A 6,814-nucleotide genomic window follows, 5' to 3' on the forward strand; every position below is an offset into this window, starting at 1 on the left:
ACACCTCCTGTAGCACACACACACTTCCTGTGACACACACACCTCCTGTGGCACACACACCTCCTGTGGCACACACACACCTCCTGTGGGACACACACACCTCCTGTGTGACACACACACTTCCTGTGGCACACACACACCTCCTGTGGCACACACACACCTCCTGTGACACACACACCTCCTGTGGCACACACACACCTCCTGCCCCTGGCTCTGTCACAGCTGATGATGCAGCCCTTGATGGAGTTTCTGGTGGGTTGCCATAGCAACGAGGAAGCAGGCAGATGGAAACAGAAGCCCCAGCCTGCCTCTGCCTGCCCACCTGCCTGCAGGGATGGGGCAAGCAGGGCACGGGGCCTGGCACACGAGGACAGGGAGGTGACCCCCTCTAGGGGCATGGCATCCTCTGCATGAGGGGCTCTGAATCCTGCTGCTCACAGACCCACTGACCTCTCTGTTCTATCCTTCAGGTAGGATTAAACTGAATGTTTCTCCACTTAGTGGCTGATGCCTAAGAAGAAATACTAAAATATCATTACAAAATTGATTCTTCTGAACTGTTAGATGAAATTCAGTATTAATTAATTGATTGGCGATCTGGTGATTTCAGCAAACAAAGTAATTGTTCTAAAACTATAATCCAGTGAGTATTTGCTTTATTCACCATACTGCACAAGAAAAGTCCATTAAAAATGAAGATTCCTAGTTAAAGATTTTCTTGTTCCTCTTAAAATGCTTTGGCATTTTCTTTCTACCATTCTGCATCAGAGTTGAGACTTGGTTTGGCATCCCAAGAAAGTGAGAACTACCAAGCCTAGTTTTTTCCCCAGAGCCAGTATTTCTTCTGCAGCACTTCCTAGTCAGGAGATAGTGCCCAAAGACTGATAGTTTTTAAATGGTCCATGCTGATTTGCCTGTCCCAACCTACTCTTTTCAGCTTTTACAGTAGACAATACTATTATTATTTTCCATTAAAAAAGTACATTTTTCCATAGAAAACTGTCCCTCCTGTATTTTAAGATCCTTCTGCCACAAAACACCACCCAAATATCTTAACATAATTTTTCTTCTTATTTTTGATTTTTGAAACTGTTGGATCCTTCAGCTTAAGTTCTGTACCCTCAAAGAAATCACTTAGATGCAGGAAAGTGTCAGCTTAAAAACTTTAAGCTCCGCAGAATGATAAAAGAGTGAAAACAGCCCCATAAAAATTGAGGAACCCACTGACTCACTGATTCCAAACTAGACCTACTCATCAAATGTGAAAATTGATAAGCATTTTGAAAAGAAACATTTTCTGCTGCTGAAGTTAAAGAAAAAGAAAGAGACTGGAGGCCTAACTCCAAAGAAAGAAAGACTGAGTTTTAGGGGATTGCAGGAGAAGAGAATTGGTGCTGGAACCAAGCCTTCAGTCCTGGAGGCTTGCATCGGTTTTGAGGTGTTCAAAACAAGTCTTATACAAAAGGTTAGCACAACTGCTCCTTGCTGGGGTTTGGACTAAGTGACCTGTAAGGTCTTTGCCAAAGCTATTATCAGTGGTACTGTGATACCTTAATAAGGCAGCTTTTGTACTCCAATATCTCAGAAAAGATTGTTCTTTTTTAGAATGACATTTCACAGCCTGCAAATTCTAAAATGGACTAATGGCTTTGACTTTTGGGGGTAGAAAGATTGGTCTGAAAAGTAAAGGTCTAGCTGGTGCTTGAAACTTTTGAACCTTTATTTGTTGGGAGAGAAATGACTCACACACTTCCCTTCTCAATAATGATGGTTCAGAAGATGTCATTAAATTCGATAAGGCCAAAGATTTATGAACAACAATTTAAGTAAATGGGCTTTGAGAGAAAGCCTTTGAGCCAGCCCACACCATGGGTGGGCTGACATTAGATAGGTGGATACAGCTCTTTGGAAACTCTAGGAATACTCAGATATTCTCTTACAAACAGATCTGAACTCAGAGGTGCATCTCTTTGTGGATTAGGGTATTTGTATGTGCATTTTTTAATGGAGGCAAAGATATACAGATACAGTTTGTTGGCTTGGAAGGAGACACTTCTCTCTGCACAGAGAGGATGAAAAAAGAGGAAGAATGGTGAAACTTAATGTGATTGTGACATCTTTACTTCTATCTCTAGTGCCATAGGGTTTGACTGCGTTTAAGATCAACCTTAGGACTGCTCTAATATACACCACTTGAGAGGATTCCTTAGTCTTTTATTCTCAGCAACTCTCAGTGCACTGCGGCAGCACTAATTCTTGAGAACTTCCCTGAAAATACAAAATTGCTCAGTGTCTCAACCATCACCATGATGATATTTTTCTCCCATCATTAAAGACAAATTTTATGTGCTGCCAGTTTGCACAAAAGTTGTAAAAAATAAGAGAGACTAATGAACAAGCAGGTGTGGGTCTAGTAAGGGATTTCAAAAGGTGTTCAGCTCCATGGTTCTCTGGCACTGCACAGTGCACTGTGCATGTACTACTTCAGCAGCAGTTAAACACAGCCCCAACGAGCTCGTGGTGGCATCTGGCCCAGAACAAATAGCAGCTGTACAAAACTTGTGTATATTTTTTGTCCAGTTCCTTTGACCTGAATATATGTCTCAGGGAGTTTCAGACAGAATTAAAAGCTGTTTTTGCTGTCAGGTAGTCATGCCACACGTAGCCTGTGTACCTAATCCTGCATTCCTCCTGCATTCCAGGCACCCACAAAGTCAATGAGAATTTGAGATGCAGAGTGAACACAGGACCAGGTACAGCATTTGAATATTTTAAGGAATGTTCTTGGATTTTTACAGTTGATGTCATGTTTTCTAGCCCATCAATATGGATTAACAATGGTCCAGAGCAGCAGGAACTCATTTCCTATTCATATATGCTAATTGCATGGTGCCGGATAGCAGGGATTTCTTCTTAAACGCAAAGTTTCTTTTTTTCTTTTTTTTTCTTTTTTTTTCTTTTTTTTTTTTAGCAAATGGAAAATAGACAGACTGTGGCTATGAAATAAAGAAGCGAAGAGGATTTTACACAAACACTGAAATATTCGGTACTTCTAAATATGTACTCTGTACTTAAAGGGAGCAAGACCTGAAGTCCTTTCATATATTCTTCCCATAGGTGAAATCCATCCTTCCTTACTCTGAACCCCAGCTGACTTTGAGGTAAGTCATGTGGTGGAGTTGAACCTCCCTGGACACCCCCTGCCCACCAAAGCCACTTTATCTGGAGGAGAGAAAAAATAACAAAAGGCTGGTGAGTCGAGATAAGGGCAGGGAGAAATCACTCAGCACTTCTGGTCATAGGCTTGATTTAGGGAAATAAGTTTAATTTATCACCAATAAAATCAGGGTAGGATAATGAGAAATAAAATCAAATCTTAACACACCTTCCTTCACCTGTCCCTTCTTCCCAGTCTTCACTTTACTCCTGAATTCTTTACCTTTTCCCTCCCAGTGGCACAGAGGAGATGAAGGGAGGTTGAGGGCAGTTCATCACACACTGTCTCTACCACTCCTTTCTCCTCACACTTCTCCCTTGCTCCAGCATGGGAACCCTTCCATCAGAGACAGTCCTCCATGACCTTCTTGAACATGATTCTTTCCCAAGCATTTCAGTTCTTCATGACGTGCTCCAGCAAAGGGTCCCCCCCACTGGATGCAGTCCCTCAGGAACAGAGCCAGGGTGGGTCCCTGCAGGGTCACAGCTCCTGCCAGCACAGCACAGCACTGCCCAGACTTCTCTCTCCTTGGGGCCACAGGTCCTGCCAGGACCTGCCCACCAGAATGGGCTTCTCACAAGGTCACAGCCTCCTTTGGCCACCCAGCTGCTCTGGCATGGGGTCCCCCACAGTCTGCAGGGGGATCTCTGCTCCACTGTGGATCTCCATGGGCTGCAGGGGAGCAGCTGTCTCACCATGGGCTGCACCGTGGGCTGCAGGGGAATCTGAACTCCAGCAGCTCCTGCCTCTCCTGCACTGACCTGGATGTCTGCAGGGGTGTTCCTCTCACATATTCTCACTCCTCTCCTCAGCTGCTGTGGTCCAGCTGTTTACCCCCTTTTAAAATATATTATCTCTGAGGCATCAGTAGTGAGCCTGTCTTGGAGATGGCTGGCTTTGGCTCCATCAGACCCAGGGGAAGCTTCTGGCATCTTCTCACAGTAGCCACCTCTATCACCCCCTGCTACCAAAACCTTTCCACACAAACCCAATACAATCTGTTAGTCCCATAATATTTTTTTTCTTATTTGTTTCAATATCTTACTGCATTTTTAAAAATTTATATGGAGGCAATTTTTAATAGTCTCCCACTTACATATCACTGCAGTGTCTCACATCTTCAAACAATGCATGAAGTAGTACAAAACCCACTTGCTGTATGAGACTTACACTTTGTAAGTGTATACAAAGTGTGTTTTGTCTTTAAATCTTTGAGATTTAAAACATATTTATTTTGCAGAATACTTTGTCAAAAGGTATCCTGTATTTGCAATGAAAGATTATGAAATGCTTTTATGTATGCCAGTCTTAGCTTGCTTCTCATGTGCTAGGCAGAATTGATTTCTGCTGGATATGGTACAAAGTTTTTTTGCTGATACTGTCTGTTACTGAGAAAATAGATGGAAGATGAGTTGTGTCTGTTGGCATAGGCTTTCAGCAATGATGTTTTAAAGGCTTTGGAAAAAAGGCAGTCAAATGCTGGAAAAGGCATTCAAGAAAAATGATCGATGGCTCAAGCCTGTTAGCACTAAAGAGGCATTTGGATAATGACCTTAATAACATGTTTTAAGGTTTGATCAACCCTGAAGGGGTCAGGTAGTTGAAACAGATGATCATCATAGATCTCTTCCTACTGAAATATTCTATTCTATTCTATTCTACTCTATTCTATTCTATTCTATTCTATTCTATTCTATTCTATTCATTATAATGCCTTTTAATGTCCTGTTTTAAATATCTCCATCCAACAAATCTGCAACAACTGTAACTCCAGGGTTCTGTGGACAGATCACTGTCTAATTAAAGAATTTACATTTTCACATAATGCAAATAATAAACCTGGTTTTCTCTCCTAGTTACCAATGTCAGCTAGGAACATCTATCATAATTTTATAGGTCATCACATCATCATATGGATATAGAATCTGTTTTTCGCAAGGTCTTTGATTAGATTACTGGTATTAGATTATGGGGGCTTTGCTGATGCTAAAAGCCTATTTACTTATAATTATGAAAACAGTGCCAGCTAACTACTACCACTCTTCACATTTTCTCTGCATGCTCTGAATTCAGGGCACATTCTAGTTATCTTTTCTTTCATGTGACATCTATCACTTTGGTGTTATTCACAGAAGACACTGGAAATTTGGCAGTGGCTCTGACTTGTGTGCATCCCCCATGTAAAATAGAGTTTACAGGGATGGCATTCAGCTTCAGAATTCTCAATATTTTTAAGGTCAGTCAGAAGGCTTTGTTTGAAAGGCCTGTTGAAACCAGAGGATCTGGAGAGAGCCCTGGGCTCCTGCTTCCCCACAGCTCCAGCATGCTGCAGCACACCCAGGCTGTGGCTGGGACAGGCTGGCCCCTCTGCCACATCCTGCTCCCGTGGTGGAGGCAGCAGGGACAGTGCAATGGGCACTGGTCAGCTTCCTTCTGCCCACTCAGAAAATCTGCCACGCTGGAAAAATTCCCAGCAGGAGACTGCCTTGTATTTTTTGCTTGTGCAGTGTATGAAGTGATGTTGGCATAGGAATCAAACCAGGGTAGAAGGTCTGCCACAATCCATGATTTTTAAACTAGAACAATAGGAGGACAAACACCTTTTTAATATGCATTTTGGCTTATAGACAAAGTGAAAGGGAGAAGACAGAGTTTAAAAGGAAGGAAATGTGTTTATCTCCTGCGTGAAAAACATCTCTCAGCACACCAACAAGGAGAACAATATTACTTTTGTGCTCTGATAAATAATCAGAACAACAATTGTGAGGACAATTGGATTTTGAAGCAAGAATGCAATAAGAATGCCAAATCTACCACAGCAGCTCAATAGCACCAGAGCCCAGGCATGGCTCTGTCTGTTTGCAAATGAGCATTTGTGTCTCTCTATCTGCATGTATGTGTTTACATCTAACCCTGACAATTTGTGCTGCGCTGCATTTCCCTAGATTTAAAATAACTTCACTTGCAACTTCTGAGAGGTTATTAGGTGTGATTTTCAATAAACATCAAACTTTTACAGTGAAGTTCACTTGACTGAGAGCAATACTAGTTGGGGATCAGGCACATCAGAAAATCATATCCAGAAATAACAAAACATTTTTGAAGATGCAACACTTTGCATCTCTTTTTTTTATTGACATAATAGTGCCTCTCAGTCTAATTTCTTCATGAACAATTGGTAGATAAGCTACATATCATGCCCAAGACATACATATTTATCATATTCAAGCTGCAAAGTGGTAATCCAGAGAAAACCACATGTTTTTTTACTTCTCTAACTTCTTGTTTTTCTTTGCCTTTATTCTTTTCAATCAGGTCTAATCTTATGGCAAATGACCTGTCCTGCTTCAAATATCTGCTGCTTCCTCTCTTTCCTTAGCAAATATTTAACTTGTTTTGATATTACCAGAACCATCCATTAAAAGTCTTGTCCAGAGCCCTGTTTTCCTCTGGCTCTCCATCTTTTCAGTCCTTGTTGGTCTTTCAGGGTTTCATTCAGACCATGCAGTTTCCCCCTCCCTCTACCCCAGCAGAATTTCTCTTTCAGTATCCAAACTGAAATAGTGTTCTTATCCTCCAGATCCATTCCAATTAATG

The 6,814-nt window shown here is 41.8% G+C and overlaps 1 long non-coding RNA gene across 1 annotated transcript; it reads left to right on the forward strand.

Annotated features, from left to right (window-relative positions):
* The first annotated feature begins 282 nt into the window (after positions 1 to 282).
* On the forward strand, positions 283 to 3,211 carry LOC141725263 (uncharacterized). The gene is made up of 3 exons (XR_012577133.1): positions 283 to 470; positions 2,703 to 2,753; positions 3,118 to 3,211. It is a non-coding gene; the product is annotated as an uncharacterized LOC141725263 (long non-coding RNA).
* Positions 3,212 to 6,814: the final 3,603 nt, after the last annotated feature.

Source organism: Zonotrichia albicollis, chromosome 1, assembly GCF_047830755.1.
Source record: "Zonotrichia albicollis isolate bZonAlb1 chromosome 1, bZonAlb1.hap1, whole genome shotgun sequence".
Taxonomy (NCBI): domain Eukaryota; kingdom Metazoa; phylum Chordata; class Aves; order Passeriformes; family Passerellidae; genus Zonotrichia; species Zonotrichia albicollis.